Source organism: Opisthorchis viverrini, assembly GCF_000715545.1.
Source record: "Opisthorchis viverrini unplaced genomic scaffold opera_v5_162, whole genome shotgun sequence".
Lineage (NCBI taxonomy): Eukaryota > Metazoa > Platyhelminthes > Trematoda > Opisthorchiida > Opisthorchiidae > Opisthorchis > Opisthorchis viverrini.
This window is the reverse complement of record NW_008751818.1, coordinates 813,174-821,584: the sequence shown is the minus strand read 5'-3', so window position 1 is coordinate 821,584 and position 8,411 is coordinate 813,174.

Below are 8,411 nucleotides of genomic sequence, written 5' to 3'. Positions count from 1 at the left end.
GAACCCTAACGACAATGACGAGGTAAAATCTTTAGGTGATGATGACTGCCGAATGCATGTGTTCTTTTAGACTGTTTAAACGAGATAATTAACTGCTTGAGACCACGCATGCAAATAGAGTAGCAGAATGGGTATGCTTTTCATTCAGCTTCCAAATCGTACTTCCTCCTGAGAAATTCTAACCGTGAGCAAGTCAAAATTCATAGTGCCGCGGAGTAGATTGTCTTCACGTCAAAGTAGCCAATGAGCGACAGCTGGTCACATTTGTTGAGATAACCCATATCAAAAGAGACGGTGTCTAGTAGCAGTGATAGTTGAAGGCGCTTAGATTTTCCGCCTGTAGTGCCATGTGCCTATGCTTGAGAATCGGTACACAGCGGAGATACTGAGTCTTTGAATCGTAACCATTCGCCGTTAGAGGAAATTATACTTTATTAAACCAGGCCTGGTCGCCAATTTTCTGTCTCTAATAACGGTATTTTTTCAGCATAGTTCCGATCTGAACATCCCAAGCTTGTGTTCCCGTCAAAAGCAACCACCAGAGATGCACAACGTATATCAAAGCCCAAAACCAGGTCAAAAACGTTTGTGCAGCGAGTCGTATATAAAGCGCATGCCGCGACAACGACTGGCGTTCCTAACGCCTTCTATTGGCTACCGGCATGCTGCAAATACCGGGCCATGACTGGTTGCTGGGTCCGGATTTCGACCAATTAGAACTCGCCTCGATGCCAGACCGGCAAGAAGCTCAAAATTTTGGCTAATCTTATGCGAGATGGGCTTTTGGCTGCAGAAGCTCTTTACTGCGGGCGGCGAATTCGAATTGGCGTGCAATTTTGACCAACAACTTCACGGTTTGTTACTCTATACACCCAAATCACCTCTGTAGCATTTTCAGCCGAGCTATTCGTTTTGCTGGGAGAAGCAAGCATCCGATGGCATCCGATGGGTTTCTCCATTTCCTCATTTTCGAAAATCACCACTTTTGTACTGCACTCCAGTTCCCTTGCCACAAGGACAGTGAGTGGTTAGATCAATATTAGGATGGACAATAACTAATCACGGGTAATGAAGTGAAATGCGGTATCATATTACGCAGGCATTACATTTGACGATGCTCTCAGTGCTAGTGATTTTCTAGAATCGCAATTTTTTCCTACTGAATGACGATCTCCTGTGAGATTGTTCACACGTAGACATGTAAAAGAGAATTTGGGGTTCAGGGTGTCTAAGTACTTGATTTTCGTCCGAACGAAAAATATTCTGGGAAATTTCGTACCATTTCTAAACATGTCTACCCCAATCATTTTCCTGTATGTCATCAATGGGAAGTGAGAGAGCAAAGATTTGTCTTCACTCCCGCAAACCTATGAACATTGCGCATCTTGATGTTTTCCGTTTTGTGATTCTATAAGGCAAAATGAACTCAATCCATCCCAATTACACAGAGCTTCTGTAGGTCTCGAAAGTGAGTTTCAGACTGATGGGTTGATAGATTATGGCAGATTTCTAGAGTAGCATTGTCGACGGTAGAATTTCGACAGGCCACTTATGTCACATCCAAATAGTGCAACTTCATTATCTATTTCTTATTACACCTTTGATTTCCCAATCGGCAAGTTTAACCAATCCCTTGTGCAATGTGAGCTGAATGAAAACGATTTACGATGGCTTGAAGTCTACAAGAACGTCCGTTACTCATTCATCTTTAGCAGCGTACCGCCGTTAGGATTTGAATGCCAGAGGTGTAGATAGACCAAAAATCACGTTGTTTACCTAGGGACTCATTAATATCAACTGTCAGTTTAAAACGTAAGTGACAACCGACAGGCTGTCTTTTTTCGGTGACAGCATGTGAACAGTGGCCTAGCAAATCACTCAGCGAACATCTTTCTCAGTTGAACAAGACCGCTGTCGGTAGTGTCAACGTCCAAACGACCTCAACGCTAGATATATGTTTGTGCATGGGTAGCATCGTTGCTGAATAACTTTACTTGGCCCTTCAGCTTTCACAGCCAGTTGTCGTGTGACTATTGCATTCCAGCGCACAATCTCGATGTGCACATGCAGTAAAAACGCCCTTTGCTAGTCATGTTACTCAGCTTTTATCGAGGAAAGGTTGTACCGGGTAGGCTTCACCGCTTTACGGTCGTGTACTTTTTATCGTACGTGAGCAAAATTATTTACACAGCTCTAACCATAAGAGCAGGGGATTAAAACTGGTGGAATGGAGCGCCGTGGTCCAAAGCATCCTATATCGCAATGATTTCTGATGACGGATCAAAGTGTGTTGCACCAACGTCGGAGCTCAGAGTCGAAGGTTGACGTTCTTCTGATCATGTCTACTTATTGTCCGTGAGTGGATGATTCGGTGAACCCCGAAGGTAGAAACAAACTATAGTGGCAGACGGCCAGACCACTTGAGAGATGCCCTATCTGTAGGTTGCTGGATGAGTTCCATGGTATCGATGTTCCCCGGGTCAGGTCGACGGCTATGATCTTCAGTGGCGAAACCGAGTTATTTTATCATCCTCATGAAAAAGTGACATACTTTCCGGCAGACTCTATAGCCATGCTCTTGAATATAACTGAGGACACAATCAGAATGTTGCTACAATTCATCGGCGTTGGAACATAGGAATGCTTGCCCGCTCAGATAGGCGGCAACTCCGGGGAAATCCTTCAGCGCCGTATCCGTGATTCGTCGAAATATATATGCCACCGATCGGCGGTTTAAACAGATTCACTCATAGGGCGTATTAAACGCCTGTGTGTAAACGAAATCTACCTGATGATTTGCTCCATAGCTCGCTGAACATTCGCACACCTCATCGCAATACGCTTTTGCACGATATTTTACCTAAAACTAACGCCCAGTCGCCTACTAGCCGTGATGCCCTCATCCTGGATGCCATTCCATTTCCATTGTCTCACTGACAGCCGTCATTTCATTTATATCCTCCGCGACTTGTCTTTCCGAGTGTCCGTTTGCTAATTGCTTGTTCGAATTGACTGAGCTGTTTTCACAGGATTTGGTTTCTCCCAGACCGAAAAAATGGTGGCCGGAGTAAGTTGTTCATGCACAAACCACATTTATGACTGCTCAGATGGTTTTTTACATTGCAAATCTGATTGTATGCACGAGGTATGAAAACCTCCTGTGGTAAACGCAAGGGTGATCTCTCTGTTATGTTGCGTCATGGTGCGTTCGTATACCCTCCGCCTCTCTCGTAGAACGGGCGCACCACCAATCGCCGTTGGCTCTGAAACTCACCCTTAAATTCAGGAAATTAAAAAGACTGCTGTCATCTGTTTGTTGCTACCTTGGGTGCGTCATTTATTTGCAAGCGTCGTAAACTAGTGATGAAAAAACTGGCCTTTTCTCTGTCAATAAACAATACACCTGGGACGGCCTAGAGCTATTCCGCGGTTCCCATGGCCTACATCGACGTACATTACTGTGGGTGCCTTTGACTGGAGAGAGGCTACACCGCAACGAAACCCATCTCGTCAACCAAACAAAAACACCCTTTCGCTGATCCAAGGTGTGAACACATTATATATATATATATACAGTGAGACTCCAAACTCTCAACTGCCAGCGTGCGCTCCTGGTGTCGAAAGTCCTTTTCGTTGCGCACCGCTCATAGAATAATGCTGATAGTAGTGCTTCGGGGCTGATTACAACCCCCCCCTTAGATTCATTTTCCCACTTAGATTTTCCTAGTAATGTCCAGCTCAATAATAGCCCTCAGGAAATTTGGTCCACCATCTCAGAATCTCAACCCCGACTATTCTTTCCCTGTTTCATTTCCTTCACTACGCCGCCTGTCTCCATACTTATATCAAACTCTCTCTGTCAGGTAGCACAATAGCATATATTGGCAAACAGCTCGACTTTGATGAATACACTAATTAATGCAAACACATCTTTATTTCGTCTCTTTTAACTACTTGTTGCCACCACATCGTGGCACACGTTTGCTTTTTCATAGCAAATGAATTTATCCTGTCTGATGTCGCCCTTAGCCATTCTGGATTTATCGATCCTATCTTATTTCCAAAACTTGACCTTGTTGGGGATATCAATATCCCCCAAAAACGCTGTATTTTTATGTGTGCTACCGAACTTCCGGCATCTTCTAGGTCAAACTATGAATAAATCAATGGTTTATTGATATTCCAAGAAATTTAAATCCGACGACTTGCACGATATCATCTTTTTACTGGCATGGGTTCGGAAGCTCGGGGCATCGCCTGTTGATCGCGTGTTTTTGGATCATTAATGTTTGTGTCCGAGGTTTTTCGTCTTCTTACTATCCGCCGTGCTAGGAGTCTGGATCAAGCAACACAGCTGGGGATAGATTATTGCCACAATCCACATATCATATTGTTTGCTCGCTGCGTGACCGAACAGAAACATATTTAGCGACGCAAGATGGAGGCAGAACAACTCAAAGTAATGTTTGAACAACCACTGCAACTCATCAAATACTCACGGAGCGACTATCAACTACATCGTTGGCTTCACCGGCNCTTTTCAACATCCGTTATCGATGCATGAAGTGAAGAGTGATGCAGACGACTTCCTCACATATTCTGGCATCGTGAACCGGGAATGCAAACGGTTCAAACTCGGATCGTTAACGGAATTCAGTACAAGTCGCTGATTTTCATGTGCGGTCTACACTCCCCGCAGGATGCAGAAATCCGAACCCGACTCCTCAGCCGCATCGAGCAGGACCCATCCATGACGCTGCAGGCCTTCACCTCGGAGTGCCAACGATTGTTTAACCTGAAGCATTACACCGCGATGACCTCGGAGTACGATTGTTTAACCTGAAGCATTACACCGCGATGGTCCAACTTGGGGGTTATGGCGGTTCCGAAGTTCATGCAATACATCCATCAACGCAACAGCCTGGCTCTGTCAAATCTGGCCCAACCAAATCGACCTCGCAGTGTTCTGGTCCGAAGCAAAACAAAGGCTCAAAGAAGACACCACCTTCACAATGTTGGCACTGTGGAGCCTGGCACTTCGTCAGGTTCTGTCCTTACAAGAAGCATCGGTGCCGCCAATGTAAGTCCGTGGGACACAAAGATGGATATTGTCAGTCACTGATGCATACGGCCTCTGCTGTTTCAAAGCAATCATCACGCATCCGTCCCAAACCGAAATCGAACCCTGTTGGCTCCTCTCTCAGTTTGCTGGCTACTTTCCAGATCAACACGCCAGGTAACCGGAAGTATCTGACAGTCACCGTAAATGGTCATCCAATCCGTCTGCAGTTGGACACTGCGTCGGACATTACCATCATTTCGGAGAGGCTTTGGCGCACGCTCGGGCAACCTCCGATCAGACAAGCAGCTCGAACTGCAACCAGTGCCTGCGGTGGAGAGTTAAAACTTTCCGGTGAGCTCCAGTGCTGTGTATCTTTTCGAGGAACTACATTTGTGGGGTCGTGTTATATAACGGCAACTGAGTTGAACCTATTGGGTCTTGATTGGTTCGATCGCCTTGGGTTAGCCGACATTCCAATCAGCGCCGTTTGCAATGCAGTTCAGTCTCCTACAGCGCATCCAGATCATGCATCCGACATTATGGAGCGATTTCCAATTGTTTTCCAGTCCGGTCTCGGTCAGTGCACTGCGACACAAGCAGTCCTCCACCTCGTGCCGGGAGCTACGCCAGTCTTCCGTCCAAAGAGACCAGTTCCGTACGCTTCCCTCCCACTGGTAGATGCCGAACTTCAACGGTTGGAAGAACAAGGCGTTCTGTCCCCTGTATCCTACTCTGCCTGGGCAGCGCCGATCGTTGTAGTAAAGAAACCTAACGGTGGCATCCGCATATGCGCCGATTTCTCAACCGGCCTAAATGCAGCTATCCAGCAGCACCATTATCCACTACCAGTACCCGACGATCTATTCACTGTTCTGAACGGTGGGAAGTTCTTCGCCAAAATCGACCTGGCTGAAGCGTACCTTCAAGTTGAAGTCGCACCAGAATCACGCCCACTACTGACAATCAACACACACCGCGGGCTGTATCAGTACAACCGTCTTCCGTTTGGCGTCAAAACCGCCCCAGCAATTTTCCAGCAATTGATGGACACCATCCTTTCTGGCATTCCAGGTGTGGTCGCATACCTGGACGACGTGCTGATCGTTGCTGTTTCCCCCGAAGAGCTTCGTGAGCGAATCAATGCCGTCTTACTGCGCATTCAGGACAATGGCCTCCGCCTCCGTCCCGAGAAGTGTCAATTCTTCTTGACAACTGTGAAATATCTTGGGTTCATTTTTGACGCCTCTGGTCGCTATCCTGACCCGGAAAACGTTCGAGCTATACAGCAGATGCCACCTCCTAAGGATGTACCATCATTACGTTCCCTTTTGGGGTTAATCAGCTACTATTCGGCATTCCTGCCTTCGTTGCACGACATCCGGCCCCCGCTAAATCGGTTGCTTGGAAAGGATGTCCCCTGGTGTTGGTCAGACGAATGCGAGGAAGCATTCTGCAAACTAAAGACGATGCTCAGTTCTGATCTGCTACTTACCCACTACGACCCAAAGCTGCCGATCGTTGTGGCAGCTGATGCCTCTAATTTTGGTGTCGGTGCCGTCATTCTACACGTCTTTCCAGACGGATCGGAGAGGGCCATTATGCATGCGTCGAAATCACTAACCCCAGCAGAACAGCGATACGCACAGATAGAGAAAGAAGCGTTGGCCTTAGTGTTCGCGGTTCGGCGTTTCCACAAAATGTTGTATGGCCGCCGTTTCACCCTACTTACCGATCATAAACCATTGCTCTCCATTTTCGGCTCAAGGAAAGGTGTTCCCGTACACTCTGCCAACCGCCTGCAAAGATGGGCCCTGATTATGCTGGGTTATGACTTCGATATTCAATATCGACGCACCACCGACTTCGGTCAGGCCGATGCATTATCTCGGCTGATCAACAACCAGCCAACACCCGAAGAAGACACGGTTATTGCGCATGTTGCATTTGAGGACCCAGCCGACCCACAGTTGGTCCAGTCCGTTCGTGCCCTGCCCGTGACAGTAACAGAGGTTCAAAGAGCTACCACAGCTGATGGAACGCTTCAAAAGGTGATCCGATTCATGAATTCTCGGTGGCCTTCGAATCTCAAAGATGATTCCCTTCGACAGCTCTTTCATCGCCGAGATGCATTAGCGATCGTAAAAGATTGTTTAATGTTTGGAGATCGCGTGGTGATTCCGCAACCTTTACGCCATCGAGTTCTTCGTCAGTTCCATTCTGGACATCCAGGAATCAACCGTATGAAGTCAATAGCTCGCAGTTACGCATACTGGCCGCACATGGACCAGCACATCACTGATTTTGTAAAACGCTGCTCCCGATGTCAACAAGCTTCAAAGAATCCGCCACACCAACCACCGGTTCCCTGGCCTCGACCTGAAAAGCCCTGGTCTCGGATCCACATTGATTACGCAGGACCGATAAATGGCACTTTTTATTTGGTTTTGATTGACGCTTTTTCCAAGTGGCCAGAAATCGTTCCGGTGTCATCTCCAACAACATCTAGTACGCTGAGAGTGTTATCCAACATTTTCAGTCAGCATGGATTACCGGAGTCCATAGTCTCAGACAATGGTTCGCAGTTCACCTCTGCTGAGTTCCGCGACTTCTGCACTCGACATGCGATAACACACGTTCGTTCACCACCGTACCACCCACAATCGAACGGTCAAGCAGAAAGGTTCGTCGACACATTCAAGAGGGCTTTGCTTAAAGCTCGAGGGGAGGAGACATCCGTCGAAGCCCTTCAGAGATTCCTGTTTGTGTACCGAACGACCCCGAATGACGCTTTGGCAAACCACCAGTCACCTGCAGAGGCACTCATGGGCCGTAAACTTAGAACTGCGCATTCTTCCATGTTGCCAACACAACCTACTGAGTCAAGGTCCATACAGTTGGCAGTTGGAACTCCATTCAAAGTGGGAACGCCCGTGCCTGTCCGTGACTATCGCCCAGGATATGATTCATGGATTGCACGCCGTATCCTGCGCAAACGCGGTAGTGTAATGTTCGGCGTGTCGGTTGGTCAAGACAGCTGGACGAGACATCAAAACCAACTCCACTTTAACAGCATGCCGGAACCTTAAGTATGTTCCGGTACCGTACCGTTGGACATATTGCTCGATACTGTTGAGCTGAAAACTGAGACAGCTTCGAAAGAGGAGAGTGTGACCAGCAGCTCAGTATTTGATCCAACACTTCTGCCCAGGTGGTGGACAGACCGACACCGCCAGGCGGAACGTATCCAGGTTGACCCCCGTCGAGTATGTTGCTGACTTTTCACAAGGAAAGGTGTTGAGGATATCAATATCCCCCAAAAACGCTGTATTTTTATGTGTGCTACCGAACT